The sequence below is a fragment of the Gossypium arboreum genome, chromosome 13 (assembly GCF_025698485.1).
Source record: "Gossypium arboreum isolate Shixiya-1 chromosome 13, ASM2569848v2, whole genome shotgun sequence".
In the NCBI taxonomy this organism is placed as follows: Eukaryota; Viridiplantae; Streptophyta; class Magnoliopsida; order Malvales; family Malvaceae; genus Gossypium; species Gossypium arboreum.
In genome coordinates, this window is record NC_069082.1 from 105,781,931 (window position 1) to 105,787,324 (window position 5,394).

General features: G+C 28.7%; 2 long non-coding RNA genes across 2 annotated transcripts; both read right to left on the bottom strand.

Annotated features, from left to right (window-relative positions):
* Positions 1 to 1,256: 1,256 nt before the first annotated feature.
* LOC128286453 (uncharacterized) lies at positions 1,257 to 2,355 on the bottom strand. The gene is made up of 2 exons (XR_008277018.1): positions 2,231 to 2,355; positions 1,257 to 1,889 (listed from the first exon to the last, which is right to left on the bottom strand). It is a non-coding gene; the product is annotated as an uncharacterized LOC128286453 (long non-coding RNA).
* Positions 2,356 to 3,546: 1,191 nt separating this feature from the next.
* LOC128286500 (uncharacterized) lies at positions 3,547 to 4,386 on the bottom strand. Its single transcript, XR_008277080.1, has 2 exons — positions 4,254 to 4,386; positions 3,547 to 3,805 (listed from the first exon to the last, which is right to left on the bottom strand). It is a non-coding gene; the product is annotated as an uncharacterized LOC128286500 (long non-coding RNA).
* Positions 4,387 to 5,394: the final 1,008 nt, after the last annotated feature.

The following is a 5,394-nucleotide window of genomic DNA, read 5'->3' on the forward strand; positions in this document are numbered from 1 at the left end:
ATTGATAGGGTCAAACTTTAAGTTTTGGTTTAAGGAATGGATGAAACATGGCACATGTTCAGAATTTGCACAATAACCTGTGTCATACTTCCAATCGGCCATATAGCTTAAGACAAATTTAAATTCAAGTATATCTAATAATTTGTTTTTATTTTCCCTTCACATTCCTATTTGCGTTTAATATACTTTATTTTCTCTTATTTGTTTTAATGATTTTTGGGATTTAACTATGGGACTCACGTGTGGATCCACCTATACGATCCGACAAGTTGCGAATATAGTTTTCCGACTTATAGGAGCATCTCTCCAAATTTCGTGCAATAAATGTAAAAGAACTAATGTTCTAATACTCAGGGAGATGTTTATATGTTATGGAAGACCAAGGCCAACCTATCTCCTTGGAACAGCTCAAAATTGTTCCAACTTATTTTATGGCCAATGTAATAACGGATCCAATATCATAGAATTTCCATAGCTAGCTTCGCCACAATTGTCTCATATGTGTTTAAAAATAATTAATATAATATGTGAATTATTAATATATGTTTTATTACAATATTCTAAACTATCATATGTGTTTTATTGGACTAGTGCTTATTTTGAGACTCAAGTATTTGGATCATAGTTTAAAATAACCCAATTAATAATACATATTTTTAATATGTTTTATGTTTACAAAGTCCAAATCAATTTCTTCACATGTTAATTTTTCCTTTAAATTAGTCTTCAAAACAGAGAAAAATGAAATTTCATAAAACGAAAATGGAAAGTCATCATCCAAATTCAAGCAATTGAAAAAAAAAAATCAAATCTTTTCCCTCTCTAAAAAGGTATTTACTTTCAAAAGTTTGGGTTTTTATTTACATTAATTGTTTATTCTTCCAATTTTCGATTTTCCCTTTTTTATTGGTTGAGTTTCAATCCCCACCAAGAATTTAATTTTGTTTGACTTTTTGAAAACTATTGAGTTTCGTTTCTTTTTATTAGGTTGTTTTCTCTTAATTAATTAAATTGTAAATTGGTTAAAATTTTAATGCAAACAAAGCTATTTTTTACTTCAATCTATTCGACAATCTTAAAATTAACCATATTTTGGGAAATTTACGAGTTTATATTAGCTATTAAAAATTAGTTTCAACTATCAAAATTGCATTTAAAATTCATAATGTTGATAGGGACAATATCTTAAATCCTCTCCATTTAGAATGATGGTTTGAGTTTTGCTATCCCTAAATGATAAAGACGATTAAATACGATTTGAAAAAGCTAGTTACAATTGGATTTCATTTCTCACTTCGACATACGAGTTTGAAAAATAACACAGAGATAGTTTGGATTGCTGAGCTTTTTCTTTATTATAGCACAACAGCGCTTGAAAACTGGAGCTCTCCAGTATTTGGCTACGTATGTACAAGGAGACATCATTTGAGCTTCCCTCTCTATGTCATGTTTCCCGCAAGGACCATAATAATCATGAGTTGCATCGACTCCTTGGAACCCTACAATGCTTATACTCACAATAAACACCATAACCCACATGTACTTCACTTGAGTTTCCATTTCTTGAATGCAATATTCAACTATATTTGTCTACAACTTGAACCCAAACGAAGACATGTCTCAACAATTTATACCCAAACAAATAGCTGAAAAGTAGCTAAAAGATAAATTCCACTTGTACAAGCCCGTTTGGCCCCAGACTCATACTCAAATTAAACCAAATAACCCCAAAGCCCAAATAACCCCTAAAAACCAAACAGACTCTAACCCCAATTTGACCCAACTAGCCTAAATTTAGGGTTTCAGAATTTGAAACCCTAAATCACCTAATCCTACCGCCCCCAGTCACATCTCCAGTGGAAGTGGTACCTGCCTCCACCGCCATTTGCCTGCAGCATTAAAAGGGAAAGGACAGTGTGCAGAAGAAAGGAGAAAACACTTGTAAAAAAGGGGCTATAAAAACCACAGAGGGATCGGGTGTAAGGGGTTCTTTTTTTTTGGTTCTTGATTTTCATTTTCTCGTAATACAAAAAGAAGATTAACATCAAAAACAGACTAACTCTAAACCGCAGCAAAACAGATCGAAGACCGAATCGAAAGTTTATCCACTTTTCTTTTCATTTTTAATTTTCTTTTCGAATTTGTTTGTATGTATAATATCCCTTCTATTAAAACAATACACATATATATATTGAGTATAATAAAAAAAATAAAAAGGGAAAAAAATTACCTAAGGGCGATTTCCGGCCACAGTGTACGGTGGCCGGCGCTGCGGACGGCGCGGAGGACGGTGACCGGTTCGGCAACGGAGGCCTGGGGCTGAGAGAGAGCTGAGGGGCCTGCTTTCTTGTAACACCCCTTTAACCCCAAACCGTCGTCGGAATAGGGTTACGAGGCATTACCAGACAAATCAGACAACTTACAAAATAATTCATAAATAAATAATAATATTCATAGTATAATATAATAGTTAAGTCCTAATAATAGACGCTCGAAGCCAAAACATAAATTTAAAAGTGAAACTGAACTTGTTCAAATTCTCCGGAATTTTTTTTTTAAAATTTCGACAGCATTTCTCCTTATTTTTACATAAAACCCCTTGCAAACTTTAAACTCAAAAACAAACCAGTATCAATACTCCAACCAATGATTAAGTATACTCAATTACATCCAATTTATATTAAAATAATAATTTAATACCTTAGTTTAAACAATATAACATGTTAGTATATATGTATAATTAATAATATTTATTTCATTTCAATTATTTAATACCAATTCTACCATTTCATAACTTTATATCATATTCATAATCCAAAACATTATAATCATTTATATACAACCAAAATCATTTAACTTAACGTATACATATAATTTATATGCAACTACCTAGTACATGCCACTTAACCAAAGGAAGAAATACATCATCAAAATCTTTTGTTGGAGTCGGGTTTGTTTTAGATGCTAGACCGGATCTGAAACTCTAAAGACTGCATGACGGAAACAATCAGACATTGAGTATTTCATACTCGGAGGTATTACTATAAATCAAGACTATTTAACATTAATAAATTACAAACATCAACCATAAATTTTATAATTATTTAGACTACTTTTATATATAATTATTTTACTTCATAAATCTTAAATTTATAATTCATTTTCTCATACCAACTCAATTCATAATTTAGTTCATACATTATTTCTCGTACTTTTCAATAGTGCTAAAATAAATAATCTCATTTTCAAAATTTCATTTCAATTATTTACCCTATTAACAAGGCTCGGACTCTGACAGATACACGGATTCCACCCAAACACACCAGAATGTCCAACCCAAACACACCCAGAATATTATAAATCCTCCATAACACACCAGTAAGGCATTAAGTGCCTCTTTGGATAAACCGAAGTATACAATAACAGAAACATCTTATCAGCCGAACTACAATCTCCTCATCACATCACAAATCTAATGGCATGTCATTTGTATCAAATCTAGTCCGACAAGTTAATAGGGTATTATTTTACTTTTTCTTATTTCAATTTCATTTACACAAAAATTTTCAATACTCAATCAATTCAAATATCTGTTATCTTAATTCATATACAAATTAATTTTCACACATACTTATATTTAAATTTAAATATAATACTTACCTTATCTTAATTATTCCATAACTATAAATTCAATGTCCATTTAATAAATAATTTGAGTTATAGTAATACAAATCCGAAATACGAATTTACTCCTCAACGATCTTTTCTTTTCCTTTGGATGCCGATGCCTCGTTTTCCTTGTTAGCTACGAAAAAAAAATAATAATAACAATTTATATTATTAATTACAGCATTAATTTAATAATTAATTGAATTTTTATTCAATTTATTCCTAATTCTCATTTAATCCTAATTAACTCTTTTATTTGTTTAACTTAATTTATACTTCATTTCTATTCAATTTCCTTCCATGTTCACCCTAACAATCTAATGTTCATTATAAAACCCTAATTTAAAATTTCTTTGAATTTAATTTCCTAAAACACAAAACTTATAGCTTCTTTTACAATTTAATCTCTTTTCAATTTCTAACTTAAAATTCATTCAATTAAATCCCTAATTCTTCTTTTTCTTCAACATGAACTTTGTTTAAAAGCTTTTAAACTTTCAAACTATCAAATTAATTTCATCAAAACCTTATTTTAAGACTTCTAAAACATCAAATTTAAGAGAAAATGACTAAATTTAGCTTACCAAACAAGTTTGAAGCTTCAAAATCCCAATTTTCCTTTTTTCTTTTCTTTCCCTTTTCTTCCTCTGTTTTTCGAATGCTCTCTGTTTCTTATTCTGTTTGTTTCTTTTTATTTCATTCTTTTATTCTTTTATTTACTTTATTTATTTAATTAACATATATTATAATATATTTATTTTAAATATCTATTAAGCATTTAATTATATTCACACAAGTGTATACCATCAATACCATACATTTGTCACCATTTATTTTATTTTTATTTTTATTTTTTCACAAGTATTTAATAATTTAATTATTTAATTGACAAATATCTTTTACTTTAATATTAAGTAGCTTAATTATTTTATTTCAAGTGTACATGTATCTATTTATTACAAATGTACCAATATTTTTATTACAATTATCATTATTCAATTTGTTTGTCAAACAAAATTTCATAAATTAATTATTTAATTAATAAATATCTTTAACTTAAAATTAATAATAATAATAATAATAATAATAATAATAATAATAATAATAATAATAATATAAAACTATACTAATAATTAATAATAATAATAAAATCTTAGATTTTTTTAATGCATAAGGCGCCTAATCTTTTGTAAATGGTTTAATTACCATTTTAATCCTTTTATTTTCTATTACTTTAAAATTAAACTTTTACCCTTATTCAATTTAGTTCTTTTTACTAATTTCTCTAAATTAAGTTAAATTCACTTAATTAAAACCTCATTAGACACGCTACTAAACTCATAAATATTTGAATAAGTATTTTCGAACTTATTGCACCAAGGCGGAAACTTTATAACTCAATTTTCCGGTGCCCGTGAATTTTGGGTCATTACATTTCTGTTTTTTTAAAGGAATAGAGAAAACTGAATTTTTTTAAAAAAAATTTGGATTTATATAGTGATACAATACGGTGCCGTTTTGGGCCTCAACTCACAGCACCAAAATGACGCCGTTCAGGCGCCGACTCGAGGACCCGACCCACTCTACAGAAGATCCGAGTGTTTTTTAAGCGGAGGGGTTATTTGCGCTTTTGGCCCCTCCGCTTTTTCCTGATCTCGCAATTAAGTCCTTTTTTATTTTTTTATTTCAATTTCACCTTAAAATTTATTTTTGGTTTCATTTTGG